The sequence below is a fragment of the Rhinoderma darwinii genome (assembly GCF_050947455.1).
Source record: "Rhinoderma darwinii isolate aRhiDar2 chromosome 5 unlocalized genomic scaffold, aRhiDar2.hap1 SUPER_5_unloc_36, whole genome shotgun sequence".
NCBI classification, from domain to species: Eukaryota; Metazoa; Chordata; class Amphibia; order Anura; family Rhinodermatidae; genus Rhinoderma; species Rhinoderma darwinii.
Window position 1 is genome coordinate 128,046 of NW_027461794.1, and position 18,814 is coordinate 146,859.

The following is an 18,814-nucleotide window of genomic DNA, read 5'->3' on the forward strand; positions in this document are numbered from 1 at the left end:
GGGGAAAGTGTTTAACCCCTTTGGATTTTGGACTGGGAAATGGAAATTTCTTTGTAAATTTGCAAGAATTGGTGAATCTGGAAACCTATTGTTTCCTCCAGCGCGGTTTAAGATTGGAAGTGCATGTGGAAATTTATTTTTTTTGGGAATGGATATGTTTTGTTTGAATTGTAAAGATTATGGTCATGAGAGAGAAACGTGTGAGAAAGTAATGTGTACAAAATGTCTGCAAGAGGGACATAAGTATAATGAATGTCAGAAAGGGAAAGTATGTAATATGTGTGGAGAGGAGGGGCACATATTCAAATCATGCCCAAAGAAAAGCAAACGTGAGGTACAAGACGAAAATAAGAAGATAGTCAAAAGAAAGGAAGCGGAAGTTAGTTTGGAAGAAGGAAAGCTTCAGAAATTGGAAGGAAGTGGGCAAAGTGATGAGAAAAAAAGGAAAAAAGCAGAGAGAAAGAAAAAAAGTGTCATTTCAGAAGAGGAAAGAGCAGAAAGAGACAGGTTACTGGAAGAAGTAGAGCAGTTACGTAGTAAAATTAATTTTGAAAAAATGCGGAGAAGGGTGCGGCTCTGTGTAAGAGAAAATTTACCAGGGTTTCTTGAACGGTATGGTGTGCCAACGTGGTTAGCGTGCATTGTAAACTGTGAATGGGATGGTAATGATTTGCAGGAACATTTAGTGGATATGTTAGGAACTATTGCTGTTAAAAAAGGAATGTTTTTTTGATTTCTTAAAAGGAAAAAAGGAAAGAGGAAAACAAAAGTTAATTATACGTTTTCAGTTTTCATTGTGATGATCTAAGTCTTTTTTATTTTGAATTTTATGATTTTTAAGACGTGATCTGAATGATAAAAAAAAAAAAAAAAAAAAAAAAAAAAAAAAAAAAAAAAAAATCTGTTCTTATCAGTTTAATATCTGATACGTCCCCTATCTGGGGACCATATATTAAATGGATTTTTAGAACAGGGAGATGGAAATAGAGCTTGCTCTGTCCACTCCACGCATTGACCTGGTATTGCAGTATTTCCAGGACCGGTGCACCCTTCCCTTATGTGTTGACTAAAATCAGATTCCAAAAGTGTTTTTTCTCTTTGCCATTGTTTCTGTCTTTCTGAAGGGATCTCCCCTTTTAATCCCATTATTTCAACACCTGTTGGACAATGCATTTGTACAGTCATGTGTGATAATGAGCTCATTTATTAAATGCAATTAATGAATACATTGCCACCTCTTGTTGTGTGTGTGTGTGTGTGTGTCTTCTGTGTTTCTGTGTTTCCGGCATTTCACATTGGAACAGCTCATTCACCTTCCTTGTCTTCTCTCCGCCCTCCCTCCCTCCCTCCTAGGTAAGTTAAAGAGCTGCACCTGAGCCAGCCACTGATTGATGCAGCACCACAGTCAAATAGTGGAGTGGAGTGGAGTAGGGGAACAGCAAACAGCCATTAAAGCAGCCAGCCGCCTACCCGCCACAATGGACCTACCTGTGTACACTAGGTGGATGTGATGGAATGTACTGTCGTCCCTACATTTCAAGAAGAAGTAAGAATTGCAGTTGCAACAAACCCTTGCTTGCCTACAAAGAGAGCAGCAATTTGGATTTGTTACTATGTTACCTGGAAGAATAACAAACTGTGCAAGGATGGAGGTTGTAGGAGCAAAGAGAAGTTGTCTGTAAAGTTGGTGGATGCCTATTTTCCATTTTGCAGTCCCTTGTCTCCCTCTTGTGGCCTCCTGGAGGCAAATAAATGTGCAAAAAAAAGACAGCCTGGCGGCCGGCTGTTGCAGTGTTGCCCTCTCAGGCAACACTGAGTGACTGACTGAGCCTCACAGTCTTATATAAAGTTCAGACGGAACTTTGCACGTGTCATAGTGGAGCCCTCAGGATTCCAGAGCCAGCTTTCTGACATCATAATGGGGCCTGCCTCAGAGATAAAAGCCTGGGCCCAGGCAGTGTTGTTCAGTGCTGCTCAGCAGGCAGCACAGGACTGGATTAAAGCTGATACAAGGTGTGAAGGAACAAGGGGTGGCTGTGGGCATGCACTTGCTGCCGCTGCCAGTGTTTATCTGCATGGCAGGAGGGCATTTGGGCGTTGCCAGGAAGGCGTTTTTATGTAGATTCCTCCTCTTTCAGCACTGCATTGTGGTGCAAGCAAAAGAAGCAAATCCTGTCTGGCTTCCTCTCCGGCCTTTATTCACCTCCCGCTTAGTAGCTGTAAATGTGTGTGAGCCTGCAGGGCCCCATGGAATTGCCTAGGAGTAGGCTGAATCGCTGCAAGGGGTGAACAGCAGTATGGGACAGGCTCGGGCAAGGCAAGGGCCGCTCGGGTTATCGCTTCTCGGCCTTTTGGCTAAGATCAAGTGTAGTATCTGTTCTTATCAGTTTAATATCTGATACGTCCCCTATCTGGGGACCATATATTAAATGGATTTTTAGAACAGGGAGATGGAAATAGAGCTTGCTCTGTCCACTCCACGCATTGACCTGGTATTGCAGTATTTCCAGGACCGGTGCACCCTTCCCTTATGTGTTGACTAAAATCAGATTCCAAAAGTGTTTTTTCTCTTTGCCATTGTTTCTGTCTTTCTGAAGGGATCTCCCCTTTTAATCCCATTATTTCAACACCTGTTGGACAATGCATTTGTACAGTCATGTGTGATAATGAGCTCATTTATTAAATGCAATTAATGAATACATTGCCACCTCTTGTTGTGTGTGTGTGTGTGTGTGTCTTCTGTGTTTCTGTGTTTCCGGCATTTCACATTGGAACAGCTCATTCACCTTCCTTGTCTTCTCTCCGCCCTCCCTCCCTCCCTCCTAGGTAAGTTAAAGAGCTGCACCTGAGCCAGCCACTGATTGATGCAGCACCACAGTCAAATAGTGGAGTGGAGTGGAGTAGGGGAACAGCAAACAGCCATTAAAGCAGCCAGCCGCCTACCCGCCACAATGGACCTACCTGTGTACACTAGGTGGATGTGATGGAATGTACTGTCGTCCCTACATTTCAAGAAGAAGTAAGAATTGCAGTTGCAACAAACCCTTGCTTGCCTACAAAGAGAGCAGCAATTTGGATTTGTTACTATGTTACCTGGAAGAATAACAAACTGTGCAAGGATGGAGGTTGTAGGAGCAAAGAGAAGTTGTCTGTAAAGTTGGTGGATGCCTATTTTCCATTTTGCAGTCCCTTGTCTCCCTCTTGTGGCCTCCTGGAGGCAAATAAATGTGCAAAAAAAAGACAGCCTGGCGGCCGGCTGTTGCAGTGTTGCCCTCTCAGGCAACACTGAGTGACTGACTGAGCCTCACAGTCTTATATAAAGTTCAGACGGAACTTTGCACGTGTCATAGTGGAGCCCTCAGGATTCCAGAGCCAGCTTTCTGACATCATAATGGGGCCTGCCTCAGAGATAAAAGCCTGGGCCCAGGCAGTGTTGTTCAGTGCTGCTCAGCAGGCAGCACAGGACTGGATTAAAGCTGATACAAGGTGTGAAGGAACAAGGGGTGGCTGTGGGCATGCACTTGCTGCCGCTGCCAGTGTTTATCTGCATGGCAGGAGGGCATTTGGGCGTTGCCAGGAAGGCGTTTTTATGTAGATTCCTCCTCTTTCAGCACTGCATTGTGGTGCAAGCAAAAGAAGCAAATCCTGTCTGGCTTCCTCTCCGGCCTTTATTCACCTCCCGCTTAGTAGCTGTAAATGTGTGTGAGCCTGCAGGGCCCCATGGAATTGCCTAGGAGTAGGCTGAATCGCTGCAAGGGGTGAACAGCAGTATGGGACAGGCTCGGGCAAGGCAAGGGCCGCTCGGGTTATCGCTTCTCGGCCTTTTGGCTAAGATCAAGTGTAGTATCTGTTCTTATCAGTTTAATATCTGATACGTCCCCTATCTGGGGACCATATATTAAATGGATTTTTAGAACAGGGAGATGGAAATAGAGCTTGCTCTGTCCACTCCACGCATTGACCTGGTATTGCAGTATTTCCAGGACCGGTGCACCCTTCCCTTATGTGTTGACTAAAATCAGATTCCAAAAGTGTTTTTTCTCTTTGCCATTGTTTCTGTCTTTCTGAAGGGATCTCCCCTTTTAATCCCATTATTTCAACACCTGTTGGACAATGCATTTGTACAGTCATGTGTGATAATGAGCTCATTTATTAAATGCAATTAATGAATACATTGCCACCTCTTGTTGTGTGTGTGTGTGTGTGTGTCTTCTGTGTTTCTGTGTTTCCGGCATTTCACATTGGAACAGCTCATTCACCTTCCTTGTCTTCTCTCCGCCCTCCCTCCCTCCCTCCTAGGTAAGTTAAAGAGCTGCACCTGAGCCAGCCACTGATTGATGCAGCACCACAGTCAAATAGTGGAGTGGAGTGGAGTAGGGGAACAGCAAACAGCCATTAAAGCAGCCAGCCGCCTACCCGCCACAATGGACCTACCTGTGTACACTAGGTGGATGTGATGGAATGTACTGTCGTCCCTACATTTCAAGAAGAAGTAAGAATTGCAGTTGCAACAAACCCTTGCTTGCCTACAAAGAGAGCAGCAATTTGGATTTGTTACTATGTTACCTGGAAGAATAACAAACTGTGCAAGGATGGAGGTTGTAGGAGCAAAGAGAAGTTGTCTGTAAAGTTGGTGGATGCCTATTTTCCATTTTGCAGTCCCTTGTCTCCCTCTTGTGGCCTCCTGGAGGCAAATAAATGTGCAAAAAAAAGACAGCCTGGCGGCCGGCTGTTGCAGTGTTGCCCTCTCAGGCAACACTGAGTGACTGACTGAGCCTCACAGTCTTATATAAAGTTCAGACGGAACTTTGCACGTGTCATAGTGGAGCCCTCAGGATTCCAGAGCCAGCTTTCTGACATCATAATGGGGCCTGCCTCAGAGATAAAAGCCTGGGCCCAGGCAGTGTTGTTCAGTGCTGCTCAGCAGGCAGCACAGGACTGGATTAAAGCTGATACAAGGTGTGAAGGAACAAGGGGTGGCTGTGGGCATGCACTTGCTGCCGCTGCCAGTGTTTATCTGCATGGCAGGAGGGCATTTGGGCGTTGCCAGGAAGGCGTTTTTATGTAGATTCCTCCTCTTTCAGCACTGCATTGTGGTGCAAGCAAAAGAAGCAAATCCTGTCTGGCTTCCTCTCCGGCCTTTATTCACCTCCCGCTTAGTAGCTGTAAATGTGTGTGAGCCTGCAGGGCCCCATGGAATTGCCTAGGAGTAGGCTGAATCGCTGCAAGGGGTGAACAGCAGTATGGGACAGGCTCGGGCAAGGCAAGGGCCGCTCGGGTTATCGCTTCTCGGCCTTTTGGCTAAGATCAAGTGTAGTATCTGTTCTTATCAGTTTAATATCTGATACGTCCCCTATCTGGGGACCATATATTAAATGGATTTTTAGAACAGGGAGATGGAAATAGAGCTTGCTCTGTCCACTCCACGCATTGACCTGGTATTGCAGTATTTCCAGGACCGGTGCACCCTTCCCTTATGTGTTGACTAAAATCAGATTCCAAAAGTGTTTTTTCTCTTTGCCATTGTTTCTGTCTTTCTGAAGGGATCTCCCCTTTTAATCCCATTATTTCAACACCTGTTGGACAATGCATTTGTACAGTCATGTGTGATAATGAGCTCATTTATTAAATGCAATTAATGAATACATTGCCACCTCTTGTTGTGTGTGTGTGTGTGTGTGTCTTCTGTGTTTCTGTGTTTCCGGCATTTCACATTGGAACAGCTCATTCACCTTCCTTGTCTTCTCTCCGCCCTCCCTCCCTCCCTCCTAGGTAAGTTAAAGAGCTGCACCTGAGCCAGCCACTGATTGATGCAGCACCACAGTCAAATAGTGGAGTGGAGTGGAGTAGGGGAACAGCAAACAGCCATTAAAGCAGCCAGCCGCCTACCCGCCACAATGGACCTACCTGTGTACACTAGGTGGATGTGATGGAATGTACTGTCGTCCCTACATTTCAAGAAGAAGTAAGAATTGCAGTTGCAACAAACCCTTGCTTGCCTACAAAGAGAGCAGCAATTTGGATTTGTTACTATGTTACCTGGAAGAATAACAAACTGTGCAAGGATGGAGGTTGTAGGAGCAAAGAGAAGTTGTCTGTAAAGTTGGTGGATGCCTATTTTCCATTTTGCAGTCCCTTGTCTCCCTCTTGTGGCCTCCTGGAGGCAAATAAATGTGCAAAAAAAAGACAGCCTGGCGGCCGGCTGTTGCAGTGTTGCCCTCTCAGGCAACACTGAGTGACTGACTGAGCCTCACAGTCTTATATAAAGTTCAGACGGAACTTTGCACGTGTCATAGTGGAGCCCTCAGGATTCCAGAGCCAGCTTTCTGACATCATAATGGGGCCTGCCTCAGAGATAAAAGCCTGGGCCCAGGCAGTGTTGTTCAGTGCTGCTCAGCAGGCAGCACAGGACTGGATTAAAGCTGATACAAGGTGTGAAGGAACAAGGGGTGGCTGTGGGCATGCACTTGCTGCCGCTGCCAGTGTTTATCTGCATGGCAGGAGGGCATTTGGGCGTTGCCAGGAAGGCGTTTTTATGTAGATTCCTCCTCTTTCAGCACTGCATTGTGGTGCAAGCAAAAGAAGCAAATCCTGTCTGGCTTCCTCTCCGGCCTTTATTCACCTCCCGCTTAGTAGCTGTAAATGTGTGTGAGCCTGCAGGGCCCCATGGAATTGCCTAGGAGTAGGCTGAATCGCTGCAAGGGGTGAACAGCAGTATGGGACAGGCTCGGGCAAGGCAAGGGCCGCTCGGGTTATCGCTTCTCGGCCTTTTGGCTAAGATCAAGTGTAGTATCTGTTCTTATCAGTTTAATATCTGATACGTCCCCTATCTGGGGACCATATATTAAATGGATTTTTAGAACAGGGAGATGGAAATAGAGCTTGCTCTGTCCACTCCACGCATTGACCTGGTATTGCAGTATTTCCAGGACCGGTGCACCCTTCCCTTATGTGTTGACTAAAATCAGATTCCAAAAGTGTTTTTTCTCTTTGCCATTGTTTCTGTCTTTCTGAAGGGATCTCCCCTTTTAATCCCATTATTTCAACACCTGTTGGACAATGCATTTGTACAGTCATGTGTGATAATGAGCTCATTTATTAAATGCAATTAATGAATACATTGCCACCTCTTGTTGTGTGTGTGTGTGTGTGTGTCTTCTGTGTTTCTGTGTTTCCGGCATTTCACATTGGAACAGCTCATTCACCTTCCTTGTCTTCTCTCCGCCCTCCCTCCCTCCCTCCTAGGTAAGTTAAAGAGCTGCACCTGAGCCAGCCACTGATTGATGCAGCACCACAGTCAAATAGTGGAGTGGAGTGGAGTAGGGGAACAGCAAACAGCCATTAAAGCAGCCAGCCGCCTACCCGCCACAATGGACCTACCTGTGTACACTAGGTGGATGTGATGGAATGTACTGTCGTCCCTACATTTCAAGAAGAAGTAAGAATTGCAGTTGCAACAAACCCTTGCTTGCCTACAAAGAGAGCAGCAATTTGGATTTGTTACTATGTTACCTGGAAGAATAACAAACTGTGCAAGGATGGAGGTTGTAGGAGCAAAGAGAAGTTGTCTGTAAAGTTGGTGGATGCCTATTTTCCATTTTGCAGTCCCTTGTCTCCCTCTTGTGGCCTCCTGGAGGCAAATAAATGTGCAAAAAAAAGACAGCCTGGCGGCCGGCTGTTGCAGTGTTGCCCTCTCAGGCAACACTGAGTGACTGACTGAGCCTCACAGTCTTATATAAAGTTCAGACGGAACTTTGCACGTGTCATAGTGGAGCCCTCAGGATTCCAGAGCCAGCTTTCTGACATCATAATGGGGCCTGCCTCAGAGATAAAAGCCTGGGCCCAGGCAGTGTTGTTCAGTGCTGCTCAGCAGGCAGCACAGGACTGGATTAAAGCTGATACAAGGTGTGAAGGAACAAGGGGTGGCTGTGGGCATGCACTTGCTGCCGCTGCCAGTGTTTATCTGCATGGCAGGAGGGCATTTGGGCGTTGCCAGGAAGGCGTTTTTATGTAGATTCCTCCTCTTTCAGCACTGCATTGTGGTGCAAGCAAAAGAAGCAAATCCTGTCTGGCTTCCTCTCCGGCCTTTATTCACCTCCCGCTTAGTAGCTGTAAATGTGTGTGAGCCTGCAGGGCCCCATGGAATTGCCTAGGAGTAGGCTGAATCGCTGCAAGGGGTGAACAGCAGTATGGGACAGGCTCGGGCAAGGCAAGGGCCGCTCGGGTTATCGCTTCTCGGCCTTTTGGCTCAGATCAGGTTTATTGCCTGGTCTGGGCCGGGGGTTCGGTCTTTCGTGGAGTCCTCTCCGACGTTTTTGGGAGCGATCACCGTGCCGTTGGGCATTCCATATCAAGATGGCAGCTGTGCGGAATACTATTCGTTTTGTGGTAAATGAGCAGAGGAGAGACGAAGTGGATACTGGGCACATCATTGAGAACATCCTTCTGGACCTGGCTGGAGTTAAGTTGGTAGAGGTATTCTGTATCCAAGCTTTCAGTAATATTTCTACGTATGACGTATCCTTTTTTGAGGCCGCCTACTGTCTAAATGTTTTTCAGTTGCTCAAGGAGAAACACATGCATGAGGCTTTAACATCTATTGAAGTGCAACCTCTTTTTTCAGCAGTGGAGAAATGTATCACAATCCACATGTATAACCCATTTCTGGATAGAAGGCTGGTTAGGGCCTTTTTAGCTCACTACTGTACCCATGTTAGAGGTGGTGTGGAGCAGAAGAATCTATGGGGAGTTTTCAATGGTGATATCAAGTACTGGGTCAGGCTGAAACCTGACTCCAGCTGTATTGGAGGAGTGATGAATCCTCCTGCTAATTTTTCAATTGGTGGTAATAAGGGATATCTTTACTACCAAGATATGCCATGCTTTTGTAGATCATGTTTTTCCTACGGGCATACCAAAGATGCATGCAAAGGCAAGGTATGCAGGAATTGTAAAGAAACAGGACATGAGGCTAGTGCATGTATTTCCCCATCCAGGTGTGACATTTGTGGTTTGCCTGGTCATACCTGTAGAAAATGCCCAAAGGTGTTTCCCTTCTTAGGGCAAGAGAGAAGGACATGGGGCAGACAGGTGAGAACAACAGGTTCCCTTGCTGCCTCTTCTGATGTAATTTCAGAGCCTGCTGGCAGTGTTTCTGTGGCTGCTTCTCAGGACCCTGGGAAAGCTGGATTAGGAGAGGTTCTAACCTCACATACTGATAGCATGGAGTTGGGTGTGGTCCCTCCAGCAGAGCCAACTGTTGATGAGACACCTGTGGTTATACCTATGGAAGGTGAAGACACAGCGCCACCTAGTGGGTGTGCATACCCTGATAATGGTGCAAGTATGCAAATTTTGTCTTTCTCTAGCCCAGAGTCAAAAACGGAAGACTCAGCTAAAGTGGAGTGGTCAATATCGGAGGAGGACGAGAAGGAGGCCAGGATGCCTAGTGCCACTAGTGCGGAAATTTTCCACAAAGTTGTATCAAAAAGGGGGAAGTCTGGAAAGGCGGTGAAGAGACTGAAGATAGGTTTGTTGGAAGATTCTGCTCATGCAAATCCTTTCTCATTGCTGGACAGTGACTCTAGTTGTAGCCCTAAGTCATCTGAGGTGGCCTCAGAAGTACCCAGCTCTCCTGGGGAAGGTTTCCTCAGTGAAGCCAATGTGGCGAATCTGGAAAGAGCTATGTATTTCCCTGGGACGTGATATGTTCTGGTTTTCTCATGGCTTTCTTTTCCACTAACCATACTATGCCCGCATGTCTTTGAGATTAAAGATTGTCTCACAAAATGTACGGGTGTTCTCCTCTGCTCACAAGCGGGCTGCAGTCCTGGACTTTTTGGCCTCTAAGGGCAGTGACATTGTTTGCGTACAAGAATGTGGTTTATCAAAAATGCCTAGGAAAGAAGAATGGAAGTTTGGGGAAGCAATTTGGTCCTTTTCTTCCACAAATAGGAATGATGGAATTGGCATTCTCTTCAAAAATAATGAGTTTGTCATCAAACAGACTCAAATTATACAGGAAGGAAGATGTGTCTGCGTGTTACTATCCTATAAGGGGTGGCAGTTTAGGCTAATCAATATCTATGGCCATGCTGTGAAAACTGATAGGTTGGCACTTTTTGATAGTTTAAAATTTTTTCTACATGGTAAAGTTCCTGTTATTATTGTCGGTGATATTAACTGTATCCTGGAGAAGCAGGCCCGAGCTGGATCCACAGAGTCTAATGTGGACGCTACCGGAAGTTTGTGGAATAAAATTTTGCAGGACTTTGCTTTGCAGGACGCTGTCACCAGGAAACCAGGTCCATTTACTTACCATGCCGATGACGGAAGAACGGATTCTCGTCTGGACTTTTTCTTTTTTTCTACTTCAGCAATGAAATGTGTCGATTATGCGCAGGAGAGAGTGTGGTTTTCAGATCACGAGTGTTTGTTGGGGGTTTTTGTTATAAATAATTTCTTTTATGGTAGAGGGGTATGGAAGATGAATGTCAGTTTTCTGAGTGATGAAAGGGTAAAAACTAGGTTTGGGAAAAAATATGGGTTTTGGGTTAGGAAGAAAAGTTCTTTCTCTAATGTGTGTGAATGGTGGGTATGGGTGAAAAAAAAGATTGGTGGGTTTTTTAGACAGATAGGGTATAGAAGAGCGAGAAGGAAAAGATTAGAATATTCACGCTTTAACATGCGGATGACGTTCCTTCATCAATGTAAAAATTTGGGTATGGATGTAAGACACGATTTAGAAAAAACAAAAAAAGATATTAAGGAGTGGTTTCGTGAGAAAGGGAAAGAAATAATATTTAGGTCTAAGGTGGAGGTTAGAGATAATCACGAGAAATGCACTAGATTTTTCTTTAAAAAAATGTGTGGTGGAAAAAGTGGAATGAATGTGTTATTGGATAAGGATGATAAAGAGGTGTTTGGTAAGGATGTGATTGATGTGGTGTCTGATTTTTATAAACAACTGTATGATGTGAAGAAATGTGATTTGGGTGATGATGAGGAGTTTTTGGATATTGTGTGTAATTTTGTTCCTGAAAGTGAATGTGCGTTTTTGCTTGGTGAGATTATGGATGGTGAAGTAAAAGATGTGGTGGGAAGTATGGCTAAAAATAAGTCTCCAGGGATCGATGGAATACCAGCTGATTTCTATGGGAAATATTGGGATATAATTGGGAAGGATGTTATAGATGTTATGAGAGTGTTGTTTTCTGGGACTAATATGTGTGATGTGATGAAGAAGGGTATGGTAGTTTTGTTGCATAAAAAAGGAGATAAGAGACGGTTAGAAAACTGGCGACCAATTACTTTGCTTAATACGGATTATAAAATTTTTGCCAAGCTGATTGCGAATCGTATGAGAGATGTGATTGGGTGTGTGATTGATGAGGATCAGGTATGTGCGGTACCGAAAAGGAAATTGCATGAAAACGTGGCGTTGGTGCGGGACATGCTTGAGGATTGTAAGGGTCGGAATAAGAAGGTGATTGTGTGTGCGTTAGATTTTGAGAAAGCGTTTGATCGTGTGGCGCATGTGTTTTTGTTCAAAGTATTAGGGAGAATGGGTTTTCCGGTTCAGTTTGTGAGTTTGTTGAAGAAATTATATGCGAATGCAAAGAGTTGTGTGCAGGTGAATGGGTTTTTTTCAGAATCATTTAATATTATGTCTGGTGTGCGACAGGGTTGTCCGTTGTCTCCCATCCTTTTTATTTGTGCGATTGAACCATTGTTGCAAATGATTAGAAATGATAAGGTTGTGAAAGGTTTGGTGGTGCCCGGGTGTGATGGAAAGCGTGTGAAAGCTTTGGGATATATGGATGATATTTGTGTATTGTGTGATTCAGTGTATGATATGTCCAGAGTGAAGTTGATTGTAAATATGTTTTGTATTGCGTCTGCTTTTAAAATAAATTGGGGTAAGAGCAAATTTAAATTTTTTTTCAGTAATGAGCGGGTGAGTGATCCTGATATGGAACAGGTGAATAGTGTGAAAATTTTGGGTATTGTGTTTGATGATGAGTTGAAAGGGAGAGAAAGTTGGGATGAGTTAGGTGGTAGGATTGTGAGAAAGTTGGAAATGTGGAGAATGAGGGATCTTTCTTTTTCGGGGAAGGTTTTAATAGTCAAAAGCATTATTCTTCCTATGATTTTATATGTCGCTCTGGTTTTTCCTCCTGCTGTTGTTATGTTAAAAAAAGTGAATAGAGTTTTGTTCCTTTTTTTATGGGGGAGCGGGATTGAGAAGGCAAGGAGAGAAATTCTAATGAAAAGCAGACGTAATGGAGGCTTGGATTTCCCAAATTTGGAGATTTTCATTGGAATTAATTGTGTACGTTTTTTTGTAGAGCTTTTATTTAAAGAATCCAAGGCTTCCAGAATGTCGAAGTATTTAGCTGGAACGGTGATTCAGCGTCTAAGATGGGACAAACGTAATTTATGTAAACCAATTGCTTTTCAGTGCACAGGGTGGTATTTGTATGTTGAAAAATTTATTAAAAAGTTCCAGCTAGAGGATGTAAGAATGGAGAGATTTTTGAGTGAAAAGAATGTTGTGAGAAGTATGTGTATGAATAATGTGATGTGTTCTGTAAATGGTTTGAATTCGATGGAGTCTAAGTCTGTGTGGAAGAAGATTGTTACGTATGATGTGTCAAATAAGCAGAAAGATTTGTTATGGATGTCGGTACATGGAGTGTTGCCTGTAAGGAGTGTTCAGAAAAGAAGAGGTTTGGTTGCGTCTGAAAGGTGTCCGAGAGAAGGTTGTGGGGATGATGAGGATGTGAGTCATGTGTTTTGGTCGTGTAAGCATGCAAAGGATGTTTGGAAAAAGTTGAGTGGGTTGTGTGAAGAATTGACTGGTTTGAAGGTTTTGACGTATGAAATTGTCTTGTTTGGTTTGTGTAGTTTGGGTAGTGAAAAGGATAGAGTGTTGTGGATTTTTTTGACTTGTGTGAAAGAGGTATTGTGGAATACACGGAATTTGAATGTGTATAAAAGAGAAGTATTTGAGATTGAGGATGTGGTTAGTATGGTATTGGCTAAGTTGTATTTTTATTATAAATGGGATCTAGAAAGAGGTATGGATGCGGAAGGGATATGGCGAATGTTGAAATGGAGGTATTTAGTTTGAGGAATTTTGTTTGATTTATCTTGTATTTGATGGAAAAATAAAATAATGAACCAGAGTGATGAGATTTTTTGAAAAATAGAGAGGTGGTTTGGACAACTACAGTTCTCGGTTTTATTCAAAAAAACCTGAATGGTTTAATAAAAAAAAAAAAAAAAAAAAAAAATCTGTTCTTATCAGTTTAATATCTGATACGTCCCCTATCTGGGGACCATATATTAAATGGATTTTTAGAACAGGGAGATGGAAATAGAGCTTGCTCTGTCCACTCCACGCATTGACCTGGTATTGCAGTATTTCCAGGACCGGTGCACCCTTCCCTTATGTGTTGACTAAAATCAGATTCCAAAAGTGTTTTTTCTCTTTGCCATTGTTTCTGTCTTTCTGAAGGGATCTCCCCTTTTAATCCCATTATTTCAACACCTGTTGGACAATGCATTTGTACAGTCATGTGTGATAATGAGCTCATTTATTAAATGCAATTAATGAATACATTGCCACCTCTTGTTGTGTGTGTGTGTGTGTGTGTCTTCTGTGTTTCTGTGTTTCCGGCATTTCACATTGGAACAGCTCATTCACCTTCCTTGTCTTCTCTCCGCCCTCCCTCCCTCCCTCCTAGGTAAGTTAAAGAGCTGCACCTGAGCCAGCCACTGATTGATGCAGCACCACAGTCAAATAGTGGAGTGGAGTGGAGTAGGGGAACAGCAAACAGCCATTAAAGCAGCCAGCCGCCTACCCGCCACAATGGACCTACCTGTGTACACTAGGTGGATGTGATGGAATGTACTGTCGTCCCTACATTTCAAGAAGAAGTAAGAATTGCAGTTGCAACAAACCCTTGCTTGCCTACAAAGAGAGCAGCAATTTGGATTTGTTACTATGTTACCTGGAAGAATAACAAACTGTGCAAGGATGGAGGTTGTAGGAGCAAAGAGAAGTTGTCTGTAAAGTTGGTGGATGCCTATTTTCCATTTTGCAGTCCCTTGTCTCCCTCTTGTGGCCTCCTGGAGGCAAATAAATGTGCAAAAAAAAGACAGCCTGGCGGCCGGCTGTTGCAGTGTTGCCCTCTCAGGCAACACTGAGTGACTGACTGAGCCTCACAGTCTTATATAAAGTTCAGACGGAACTTTGCACGTGTCATAGTGGAGCCCTCAGGATTCCAGAGCCAGCTTTCTGACATCATAATGGGGCCTGCCTCAGAGATAAAAGCCTGGGCCCAGGCAGTGTTGTTCAGTGCTGCTCAGCAGGCAGCACAGGACTGGATTAAAGCTGATACAAGGTGTGAAGGAACAAGGGGTGGCTGTGGGCATGCACTTGCTGCCGCTGCCAGTGTTTATCTGCATGGCAGGAGGGCATTTGGGCGTTGCCAGGAAGGCGTTTTTATGTAGATTCCTCCTCTTTCAGCACTGCATTGTGGTGCAAGCAAAAGAAGCAAATCCTGTCTGGCTTCCTCTCCGGCCTTTATTCACCTCCCGCTTAGTAGCTGTAAATGTGTGTGAGCCTGCAGGGCCCCATGGAATTGCCTAGGAGTAGGCTGAATCGCTGCAAGGGGTGAACAGCAGTATGGGACAGGCTCGGGCAAGGCAAGGGCCGCTCGGGTTATCGCTTCTCGGCCTTTTGGCTAAGATCAAGTGTAGTACCTGCTCAAGCTGAGGTTAGTAATCATCCCTGCCGGTGGTACGTGGGCCATCGTAGGGGGATGACAGAACGCCGAGGTGAGGGCAGGGAACCACAACGGTCATCGCTCTGGTGTACGCATTTGGTTTAAAGGTACCATTTGTAGGTGACCAGGCGACCGCCGGATCGAGGTCATTAGGCCGGGTAGTTTGGAAGCCCGAGTTGCTATGTGCCCCAGGGCTGGTGACCCTGGGGTGCCCTAACTCACTGGGGGTGGGATCCCACTGAGTGAAGGCACACTTGCACGCACTCTCTTTCACGCTATATGAGCACACACCTTTATTCTCCCGGCCTTCTGGCTGGGAGATGAGGAATTTTTTTATACCTGGCGGATGTCCAGGCTGTATCACAGCGCACATCCACTTATTTAATTTTGTTTTTCACTGTGTGTTTGTCACGTTTGTCACAAGGATTTTGGGATGCGGTGCCCTTTTGGGACCCTCCTGAGGTCTAGGGGGAAAATGTGTGGCCTTCTGGTTCCTTTTTCCCCTGCAACCCGGCCTCCCTTCTTCGGAGGGGAGGTGCAACTAGGATGCAGGCTCCTAGGTGGACACTGGGGTGGCAGCCCAGGTAGAAGCCTAGGAGTGTGTTTGGGTCTCCCTAAGCTTCGGCGAGGGGGGACCATCGATCCTTGATCCTCTAGGCCTATGGTTTGGAGGGTCAGGGAATGGTTATGCGGGGCCTCTCTCTTTTAAGAGAAGGGCTGCGATAGACCGCATCCTTGTGCACTTTTTGTGTGGCACCTCTGCACTTTTTATGCACTTGGGTGATAGAAAGCACGACTCGGGCTTTCAATAAAAAAAAAAAAAAATCTGTTCTTATCAGTTTAATATCTGATACGTCCCCTATCTGGGGACCATATATTAAATGGATTTTTAGAACAGGGAGATGGAAATAGAGCTTGCTCTGTCCACTCCACGCATTGACCTGGTATTGCAGTATTTCCAGGACCGGTGCACCCTTCCCTTATGTGTTGACTAAAATCAGATTCCAAAAGTGTTTTTTCTCTTTGCCATTGTTTCTGTCTTTCTGAAGGGATCTCCCCTTTTAATCCCATTATTTCAACACCTGTTGGACAATGCATTTGTACAGTCATGTGTGATAATGAGCTCATTTATTAAATGCAATTAATGAATACATTGCCACCTCTTGTTGTGTGTGTGTGTGTGTGTGTCTTCTGTGTTTCTGTGTTTCCGGCATTTCACATTGGAACAGCTCATTCACCTTCCTTGTCTTCTCTCCGCCCTCCCTCCCTCCCTCCTAGGTAAGTTAAAGAGCTGCACCTGAGCCAGCCACTGATTGATGCAGCACCACAGTCAAATAGTGGAGTGGAGTGGAGTAGGGGAACAGCAAACAGCCATTAAAGCAGCCAGCCGCCTACCCGCCACAATGGACCTACCTGTGTACACTAGGTGGATGTGATGGAATGTACTGTCGTCCCTACATTTCAAGAAGAAGTAAGAATTGCAGTTGCAACAAACCCTTGCTTGCCTACAAAGAGAGCAGCAATTTGGATTTGTTACTATGTTACCTGGAAGAATAACAAACTGTGCAAGGATGGAGGTTGTAGGAGCAAAGAGAAGTTGTCTGTAAAGTTGGTGGATGCCTATTTTCCATTTTGCAGTCCCTTGTCTCCCTCTTGTGGCCTCCTGGAGGCAAATAAATGTGCAAAAAAAAGACAGCCTGGCGGCCGGCTGTTGCAGTGTTGCCCTCTCAGGCAACACTGAGTGACTGACTGAGCCTCACAGTCTTATATAAAGTTCAGACGGAACTTTGCACGTGTCATAGTGGAGCCCTCAGGATTCCAGAGCCAGCTTTCTGACATCATAATGGGGCCTGCCTCAGAGATAAAAGCCTGGGCCCAGGCAGTGTTGTTCAGTGCTGCTCAGCAGGCAGCACAGGACTGGATTAAAGCTGATACAAGGTGTGAAGGAACAAGGGGTGGCTGTGGGCATGCACTTGCTGCCGCTGCCAGTGTTTATCTGCATGGCAGGAGGGCATTTGGGCGTTGCCAGGAAGGCGTTTTTATGTAGATTCCTCCTCTTTCAGCACTGCATTGTGGTGCAAGCAAAAGAAGCAAATCCTGTCTGGCTTCCTCTCCGGCCTTTATTCACCTCCCGCTTAGTAGCTGTAAATGTGTGTGAGCCTGCAGGGCCCCATGGAATTGCCTAGGAGTAGGCTGAATCGCTGCAAGGGGTGAACAGCAGTATGGGACAGGCTCGGGCAAGGCAAGGGCCGCTCGGGTTATCGCTTCTCGGCCTTTTGGCTAAGATCAAGTGTAGTATCTGTTCTTATCAGTTTAATATCTGATACGTCCCCTATCTGGGGACCATATATTAAATGGATTTTTAGAACAGGGAGATGGAAATAGAGCTTGCTCTGTCCACTCCACGCATTGACCTGGTATTGCAGTATTTCCAGGACCGGTGCACCCTTCCCTTATGTGTTGACTAAAATCAGATTCCAAAAGTGTTTTTTCTCTTTGCCATTGTTTCTGTCTTTCTGAAGGGATCTCCCCTTTTAATCCCATTATTTCAACACCTGTTGGACAATGCATTTGTACAGTCATGTGTGATAATGAGCTCATTTATTAAATGCAATTAATGAATACATTGCCACCTCTTGTTGTGTGTGTGTGTGTGTGTGTCTTCTGTGTTTCTGTGTTTCCGGCATTTCACATTGGAACAGCTCATTCACCTTCCTTGTCTTCTCTCCGCCCTCCCTCCCTCCCTCCTAGGTAAGTTAAAGAGCTGCACCTGAGCCAGCCACTGATTGATGCAGCACCACAGTCAAATAGTGGAGTGGAGTGGAGTAGGGGAACAGCAAACAGCCATTAAAGCAGCCAGCCGCCTACCCGCCACAATGGACCTACCTGTGTACACTAGGTGGATGTGATGGAATGTACTGTCGTCCCTACATTTCAAGAAGAAGTAAGAATTGCAGTTGCAACAAACCCTTGCTTGCCTACAAAGAGAGCAGCAATTTGGATTTGTTACTATGTTACCTGGAAGAATAACAAACTGTGCAAGGATGGAGGTTGTAGGAGCAAAGAGAAGTTGTCTGTAAAGTTGGTGGATGCCTATTTTCCATTTTGCAGTCCCTTGTCTCCCTCTTGTGGCCTCCTGGAGGCAAATAAATGTGCAAAAAAAAGACAGCCTGGCGGCCGGCTGTTGCAGTGTTGCCCTCTCAGGCAACACTGAGTGACTGACTGAGCCTCACAGTCTTATATAAAGTTCAGACGGAACTTTGCACGTGTCATAGTGGAGCCCTCAGGATTCCAGAGCCAGCTTTCTGACATCATAATGGGGCCTGCCTCAGAGATAAAAGCCTGGGCCCAGGCAGTGTTGTTCAGTGCTGCTCAGCAGGCAGCACAGGACTGGATTAAAGCTGATACAAGGTGTGAAGGAACAAGGGGTGGCTGTGGGCATGCACTTGCTGCCGCTGCCAGTGTTTATCTGCATGGCAGGAGGGCATTTGGGCGTTGCCAGGAAGGCGTTTTTATGTAGATTCCTCCTCTTTCAGCACTGCATTGTGGTGCAAGCAAAAGAAGCAAATCCTGTCTGGCTTCCTCTCCGGCCTTTATTCACCTCCCGCTTAGTAGCTGTAAATGTGTGTGAGCCTGCAGGGCCCCATGGAATTGCCTAGGAGTAGGCTGAATCGCTGCAAGGGGTGAACAGCAGTATGGGACAGGCTCGGGCAAGGCAAGGGCCGCTCGGGTTATCGCTTCTCGGCCTTTTGGCTAAGACCAAGTGTATTTATACAGGAGGTTTTGTCAGAAGGTGCCTGGGGTACCCGGCTACTTGGCCTGGGGGGATCGTCACAGGTTTATCGCCTTGACTTCACCCCCCTGCAGCTATTGGGTAGTCGGACTAGTCCTCAGGCAACGAGAAGGGATCACTAGGCGGACGGCTTGCGCCGGACGGCCTAGAAGGGCGAATCCTTGTCGGGACAAGCTGAAAATGCCGTTTGCGTACGGATTCGTGACTGGGGAAACCCAGTTGCGACAAT

At 45.5% G+C, this 18,814-nt stretch overlaps 6 non-coding genes and 3 pseudogenes across 6 annotated transcripts; all 9 read left to right on the forward strand.

The window, feature by feature from the left end:
- Nucleotides 1-829: 829 nt before the first annotated feature.
- Nucleotides 830-1,053, forward strand: LOC142691265 (U2 spliceosomal RNA; annotated as a pseudogene).
- Nucleotides 1,054-2,335: 1,282 nt separating this feature from the next.
- LOC142691319 (U2 spliceosomal RNA) lies at nt 2,336-2,526 on the forward strand. The gene has a single exon (XR_012859883.1). It is a non-coding gene; the product is annotated as a U2 spliceosomal RNA (small nuclear RNA).
- Nucleotides 2,527-3,808: 1,282 nt separating this feature from the next.
- LOC142691320 (U2 spliceosomal RNA) lies at nt 3,809-3,999 on the forward strand. Its single transcript, XR_012859884.1, has one exon. It is a non-coding gene; the product is annotated as a U2 spliceosomal RNA (small nuclear RNA).
- A 1,282-nt stretch (nt 4,000-5,281) lies between these two features.
- Nucleotides 5,282-5,472, forward strand: LOC142691322 (U2 spliceosomal RNA). Its single transcript, XR_012859886.1, has one exon. It is a non-coding gene; the product is annotated as a U2 spliceosomal RNA (small nuclear RNA).
- Nucleotides 5,473-6,754: 1,282 nt separating this feature from the next.
- On the forward strand, nt 6,755-6,945 carry LOC142691323 (U2 spliceosomal RNA). The gene has a single exon (XR_012859887.1). It is a non-coding gene; the product is annotated as a U2 spliceosomal RNA (small nuclear RNA).
- Nucleotides 6,946-13,236: 6,291 nt separating this feature from the next.
- On the forward strand, nt 13,237-13,448 carry LOC142691249 (U2 spliceosomal RNA; annotated as a pseudogene).
- A 1,282-nt stretch (nt 13,449-14,730) lies between these two features.
- Nucleotides 14,731-14,800, forward strand: LOC142691304 (U2 spliceosomal RNA; annotated as a pseudogene).
- A 788-nt stretch (nt 14,801-15,588) lies between these two features.
- Nucleotides 15,589-15,770, forward strand: LOC142691252 (U2 spliceosomal RNA). Its single transcript, XR_012859865.1, has one exon. It is a non-coding gene; the product is annotated as a U2 spliceosomal RNA (small nuclear RNA).
- Nucleotides 15,771-17,052: 1,282 nt separating this feature from the next.
- Nucleotides 17,053-17,243, forward strand: LOC142691324 (U2 spliceosomal RNA). Its single transcript, XR_012859888.1, has one exon. It is a non-coding gene; the product is annotated as a U2 spliceosomal RNA (small nuclear RNA).
- Nucleotides 17,244-18,814: the final 1,571 nt, after the last annotated feature.